Here is a 7,861-nt window from a genome sequence, read left to right on the forward strand (position 1 = left end):
GCAACGGTATACCTATCTTTTTGCTTGTTCTGGATCAGTGGAGGGTTGCTACCGGTTCTCCCCGGTTCGCAAGAACCGGTAGTGGAAATTTTGAGTAGTTCAGAGAACCGGTAAATACCACCTCTGCCTGGCCCAGCCCCAATCTATTCGCTGCCTCCCGACTCCCAGCTGATCAGCTAGAAGGAAAAAATCAGGGCTCACTTGACAAACAGAGAAAAAAAAAAAGACACCATCGCTTTAAATTGAGAAGCCTCTCAACTGATCGCTTCTCAGCCAGGAGATCACTTGACAAAGAAGAAGGGGGGAAAAAAAATGACGCCGTCACTTTAAATTGACAAGCCAAGACACAGCTGCTGGAAGGAAGTTTTTGCTTGCAGAAGCGAAGTGACATTCAGCAGTTCGTTTCTGGGTCTGGTTTATTTGCTATATACAAGCTAGTATTGCAAATATTCTTCACTTTTTATCATACATGGGTGCACGTACATGCTCAGAGATGGCTGTTGGAAACAGTCTTCATCAAACCAAGAGGATGAATGAAAACTTGGTTTCTTTGGCAATCTACTGGAAATGGTTATAGTTTTCCACCATGGTGAACAAAATTTACAGAATTTTGCAGCCCTTTACAAATGAGACACAATCCAGTGTTCCTGTGTAGATTTCTTCTCTTCCTTCTCCAATAGGCCCTCCCAACTACAACAGGAGCTATAATGCAGAATTTGTATAGCTATGAACATGGATTTCCATACTGTACTGAATTCCCAGATTCCTTTGAGGCTTTGCTATCTGCATTAGTTTCTCCTTCACCTTTTCTAAAACATGTAGGGTTCTTGAATAAACGCTTATGCTGCATAACAGGATTTGTAAAAATGTATGTTCAGCATGGATTCTTTCAAAGATAAAGGAGCCCAAGGCTGAGAAAATGATTTAGATTCTCTCTAAATAATCTCAGGGTTTACAGATTTTATTATTTCCAGGCAAAATGAAGATCCAGTGAATATGTTTGATGTGGAGGTTGTTCATTTCCAAAGAATATTGTTGCTTGTTATATTAATGAAAATCTATCTTATCTGTTTGGCTCCGCCAATAACTTTTCAGTAGCATGTATCCCATTGTTTTTTTCACTCACAGTTTTGTTGTGAAATGGTAAAATATATGGCTTCTGATCAAGTCTCCACCATTTCTATGTGGGATTATTCCCAAATATTTTATTCTGAAAAGAAGAAAATTAGATTGAGTTCTAGAGAGACCTTCCTTTGTTGTGCTTGGCTTTGCAATAAATTTGTATCTAAACTAATCTAAAGGCAGCATCCGATAAATTTATTTTCTGGAAACTTTTATTCTGTGGCATGCTGGACAATCATCTTCTTCTGCAACATACATTAATTTTACTGAAGTTAAAAAATAATTACCCTATCAATTCCATTTTTTTCAGTGAGAGGAAGTTTGAGTTCTCAGAGGTAATCAAGGGAAAGAAGCAAGTGTTACAAATATCTGTACTTTTCATTTATTTATTTTTGATTCATACTGCAGGTAGTCCTCGATTTACGAGTACAATTGAGCCCAACATTTCTGTTGCTATTAAGTGAATTTTGCCCCAATTTTGCCCCAATTTTGCCACAGTTGTGAAGTGAATCATGGCAGTTTTTAAATTAGCAACCCGGTTGTTAAGTGAATCTGGCTTCCCCATTGACTTTGCTTGTCAGAAGGTCTCAAAAGATGATCAGTTGAGCCTGGGCCACTGCAACCGTCATAAATATAAACCAGTTGCCATACATCTGAATTTTGATCACATGGCCATGGGGATGCGGCAATGGTCATAAGTACGAAAAATGGTCATAAGTCACTTTTTTCAGGGCTGTTATAATTTTGAATGGTCACTAAAAGAACTGATGCAAGTCAAGGACTACCTGTAGTGTATATGTCTGTGTCTGTTTTGGAAGCCAACCAATCAAAGCTGGCTTCTTTGGCAATCTACTGGGAATTCTATACAACAGAGTAGTACATTTTTAAAAACCTGAAAGCAGATAATAGCAAACGATTTCCCTATTCTCATATTCCATAGTGGCTAAGGCATCAAGCTAAAAACTAGGAGACTGAGTTCTCATCCTATCTTAGACATGAAAGCCGGCTGGGTGATTTGGGGCCAGTTACTTTCCCCCTCACAAGGTGGTTGTTATGAGGAAAATAGGAGAAAGGAGGAGGAGTATTAGATATCTTTACCACCTTGAGTTATTCATAAAATAATAAATATTAATAATAAATATTGTTGCCAAGAAAATTTAATGGATGAATCCATGAAATCACCAGAAATCACGTTGAAGTAAAAAAATGATTTTACTACTATTGTTCTTGAAGATTCTACAAGAATGTTGGCCTTTTTTATGCAATACTCAAGGGAGGCCTCACCTTAAAAAATGGAATTAAATGGTGTTTTCATCTTGGACTGGATGAAAATCAGTCTTCTTCTTCTGTAGATCAGTATCCAACTCATCGAGACAATTGTCCCCAAAAGAAATGATCTCATGTTTGTACTCTTGGAAAAGTACTATGGGAATTTTTAGTTTTCACCTAGCACTTCCAGCTTGTGTGTCTGTGTTTGTTTGTGTCTGTGTATAGAGGGGGAGAGGGAGAGCAAGAGAGACAGGAACAAAATGCAACAATAAATAGTATCTATATATCAGAAGGCCTGGAGTTTTCCAAAATCACTGGAAACAATATTGTAGTTAATTATCATGGGTAGTCTGAAATGGATAGTCTGATGTGGCCTTTGGCTATCCCATCTTATGTACCTAGTGAAGCAGATCAGAAATGGAAAGCAAGATCCTAGGTGATCTTGTCTCTGATAGAATAGAATAGAATAGAATAGAATAGAATAGAATAGAATAGAATAGAATAGAATAGAATAGAATTCTTTATTGGCCAAGTGTGATTGGACACACAAGAGATTTGTCTTGGTGCATACGCTCTCAATGTACATAAAAGAAAAGATGCATTCATCAAGAATCATAAGGTACAACACTGCCAACACTTAATGATAGTCATAGGGAACAAATAAGCAATCAAATCACATTAGGAAACAGTCAATATAAATCTTAAGGATACTAGCAACAAGGTTACAGTCATACAGTCATAAGTGGGAGGAGATGGGTGATAGGAACAATGAGAAGATTAATAGTAATGCAGACTTAGTAACTAGTTTGACAGTGTTGAGGGAATTATTTGTTTAGCAGAGTGATGGTGTTCGGAAAAAAACTGTTCTTGTGTCTAGTTGTTCTGATGTGCACTCTATAGCATCGTTTTGAGGGTAGGAGTTGAAACAGTTTATGTCCAGGATGTGAGGGGTCTGTAAATATTTTCACTGCCCTCTTTTTGACTCGTGCAGTATACAGGTCCTCAATGGAAGGCAGGTTGGTAGTAATTGTTTTTTCTGCAGTTCTAATTATCCTCTGAAGTCTGTGTCTGTTCGACACCATGAAGGAAACAATTGGTGGATGGGGATGACATATTCAACAGTTTCTTTCTCATCAGCTCAGCCCAAATTATGCATCATCTGGGTCAGATCACCCTGTATTTTTTCAGGCACTGAATGCTGATGCTGACTATCTGAACCTGAGAAAGTGGTCCTTGAGCAGCAGCTTGGTAAGTGCATCTCCCCTATATTGTTAATTGAGCAATCTGTCCATATTTCTTGCCCCTTTTCATGTGTGTCCTTATCATAATGCAGATTAACAACCGAAGACTTCATATTGGGTCTGGACTGCTTAGTGTCTGCAGTTCTTAAATATACCATTTTCTTTCAATAATGTGGTTTACTTGTTTGTTTGTTTGTTTGTTTATTGAATTTATATTGCCGCCTATTCACACATGACGACTCAAGGTGGCTTACAAAATATAAAACCTCATTTAAAACAATAAAATTAATAAAAAAGAATCAAATAAATTAATATAATAAAATATAATAAAATCACCCACCACCCTGGCAACAGCACATCGCATGTGCCATTTAATGGGCTCCATCCCTCTCTGGGTTCCTCAGGCCCACTGGCAGAATCAGATCTTCAGCGCCTTCCGGAAGAGTATTAGAATGGGGGCCATTCTAATCTCTGGGGGAATGATGTTCCAAAGAGAGGGAGCCACCACAGAGAAGGCCCTTCTTCTGGGTCTCACCAGATATAGCTCCCTAGGGGATGGGACTCACAACATTCCCCGCCTCCCTGCTCTGGTGGGTCAGGTAATGTGACCGGTAAGAGACAGAATTATTTAGAGTCTAATAATAGCTCCCTGCATGCTGATTCTGCCAGCCAATATTTAGCCTTTGTAGATGATAAGACTACCATGCTTTGTTTCTTGCTGTACCAGGCAATGGGTGCAACTCAATAAAATAATTTTCCACCATACAGTATATCTGAAATGTTTTGGAGGATTAGTTACAGACAGCTTTAAATTAAGGTCCATAGTCCTTGTTAACCATCTGCCTAATCTTTTTACACCTGTCCAATCCTCTTATGTTAATTTACTGACCTTTCTATCTAGCAGCCCAATTGCATTCACTATGTCAAGTCTACTCACAGTTACAATGTATAGTAGCTTTTCTACAGCTTCTGCTCATACCTGCTAACTTGTTTTGATTTCTTCCTTTGTTTAAATATCCAATTTCTACAGGATCCTTCGACTTCCTTTGATTCCTTTGCCTAGAAGCTACATCTGCAGACTTTATTAAGTCTATTAACTTTTGGGTTTGATTGAACAAATATTCTCCCTTTTAAAAAAAATCAGTTCCAAGACAGAAGCTAATATTTCCAAGATGTTTTACTTCCATTTCTTTATTTTGATTGTTCATTATTTCTACACTATCTTTTTTGTCTTCGGCATGTACAGTTAAATCAACAAAGTAACAGAGGCTGTTCATTCAACTTCTTTTTTTTTTTCTTTTATTATAAACGTGGCTCAGAGTTTCCTGTTCAAAACCCATATTTCCAACATTTGATTTTGGTTTATCAACCCATGCTTTTGGCTGCTTGTTTTAACCACATATCAATTTACACCACATTTCCTTTCCCTAGTTTTTCAAAATCTACTAGTTGGTGCACATGACTTTCAGATCACTGTGCAGAAAAGCTGTCGAGATCTAAGTGTTCCACATGCAATTTTCAAAATGCTGTGACACTTAGTAATACAGTTTCTGATGCTTACATATTTAACTACAGATACCCATACTTTGTCATAATCTTCATCATAGATTATATATAGATGTTTTAACATAGAAGAATAGAAGAAACAGAAAAAGATTATAAAAGGGTGAAAAAGTGAGTAATAACAAGAAAAGCAAGAAAAAGAAAGCTATCTAAAGAAGTGACTTCCAATATTATTTGCAACAGTTACAAAGAGTAATTATCATCTCCACCTTCCCCTATTGCAGGGGTCCCAACCTTTTATATACCCTGCACCCCTAGAACGTTTCTGATATATTCTCGCACCCCTTAAAAATAATTATATGTGTATAATTATACATATACACTATAATTTTGAAACTTCTTAACCCATGCTTTTGCACCCCCTGGAATATCATCTTGTACCCCCAGTTGGTAACTCCTGCAGTATGCCTACTGCATACTACATCATAGTTCCATTCTTCCCGTAAACAAAACTTTAACCAATAAACCAGTGGTGGGTGTGGCTTGGTGGGCATGGCAGGGGAAGGATACTGTAAAATCTCCATTCTCTCCCCACCCCAGGGGAAGGTTACTGCAAAATCCTCATTTCCTCCCGATCAGCTGGGACTCGAGAGGTAGAGAATAGATGGGGATGGGGCCAGTCAGAGGTGGTATATACTGGTTCTCTGAACTACTCAAAATTTCCGCTACCGGTTCTCCAGAACTGGTCAGAGCCTGCTGAAACCCAGCTCGGCAATAAACCCTGAAATCAGCATCTCATTTTTACCCACTTTCAGCAAAACAACTATAAAGCATTTACCAAACTTTTATAGTAGTAATTATAGCTCCCTCCTTGATAAAACAGATCTTTACGATTTTTGTCCCACCTCCAACCTTCTCTTTTTAAGGGAATGTGATTGAGGAGGAGATTGGCATCTAGCTCCAAAGGGCTCTGGAAGAAGCAAACTGCCTTGGACTCTTTTCAGTCAGGATTCAGGCATGGTTATAACACATCAAGAGCATTGATCCTACTTGCCAAATGACTTCTGGTGGGCCTCAGATGGGGGCACAGCATCTTTCTTGATTCTTGATCTCTCAGCAAGTTTTAACAGCACCAGTCATGGTCTTCTGGGATGGTCCAGGAATCAGGAGCAGGAGATACTGTGTTACGATGATTCTCCTCCTTTCTCCAGGTATAGTTCCAGACAGTGTTATGGGGTATCTCAGGACTTGCTTCTATTTAACATCTGGGGTGGGTGACTATGACCTCTTTACAACCCTCTTGGCTCGGGAATTCTGAGAGTTTAACTCCAACTCTCCACTCCTTATCTACATGAAGCTACTGAGGGGATATCATCTGTAACATGGGGTGCACATGAGCCAAACAAACAATGCTTTGCCAGTGCCTTGAGGTTGTAAGAGTCTAAAATGGGGGAGAACAAGCTTCTGAAACTTTGCTTCATTGTGTTTTCCTTTCAACGTTACCTAGTGGTCTTTGGTAACTGTACCAAGTCCACTTAAGAATATTTTTCCTGCCACATTATCTAAACCAACATAGGCTTATGTAATTTCCTTTCCATTCAGATATATATACGCTTCTTGAAGGAATATGTTCCTGCTTTTATTATGATTTATTAGACGTTTCAGATTAAAACTTCTTCTGTCCTGAGCAAAGCTTCCCAGCCTAATGCAAACTCTGAAGAGAGATTTAGAGGTTTGTAAGATGCAGTATAACAGCAATAAGGTAACTTGTGCTTTGGGTATGCATTCTAGATCCCTGCCAGCACTCACCAGTGAACTGTAGCTATGGAAACTGAAATGTTTTGCTTGTGCAAAAATAGGAGAGGCTGGAATAGTAGCAGGCCTAGCTGTGCAGCACACTCATCTCCAAGCGGGTGTTCCATTGGATGTTTGTATATAGAAAACAACTGGCTGGGTTAAATATAAGGTGTATTTTGACTACTGTATTTATCACAACATGACTTGTTAAAAATACTTGTACCCTACTGGGAGGACATAGCCTGACATAAACAATTTCAGGCCAGGTGTAGAATGTTCCATTTAAGACATTTTATTTACATACTGTTGGGACTGATCCATGGAATTCCCTGCCTGGGATGAAGCTTAATCAGAAAGCTCTGTATCAAATAACTGCTTATGAAAACTAAACTTTAACCTCTTTTGGTCCGTGTTCCTGGGGGTTTGTGACCTGTTTCCCTTTGTTGCAGTCACACCTTTTGGACAACAACCCATTGGATCTCAGTCATCTAATCTCAGCAATTTTAAGATGGGTGGATTTCAATTCTCAGAATTCCCCAGGCAGCATTTGGTCCACTCATTTTGAACTTGCTGAGGTTGGGAAATGTCCGTCTAACCAGTTTGCTGGTGTCTGTTCATGAAATGGTTCACTGCAGAATATAATATACCTGCTACAGTATTTCAGACCCACATTCTGCTGTTCAAATCCAATCATTGGTTGGCCTCATGGATCGCAACCGCTTTGCTAGTTCTGAAATCTGTAAGAGATGGGTGTTAACTTGTAAGAAAGGGTTTGGAGTTGCTTTGGCAGAGCTAATACTCTCCTTTAAACTCTTCAGTTTTTTTAATTTGCCAAAGAACAGATAATAGCCTTGGATCAGTTACAGCACTAGATTAAAGGAAGAAGGGAGAAAAAACAACAAAAGAGAGAATGTTTATAATAGGACAAA

This window comes from Pantherophis guttatus, chromosome 1, assembly GCF_059756535.1.
Source record: "Pantherophis guttatus breed Tessera chromosome 1, ASM5975653v1, whole genome shotgun sequence".
NCBI lineage: Eukaryota > Metazoa > Chordata > Lepidosauria > Squamata > Colubridae > Pantherophis > Pantherophis guttatus.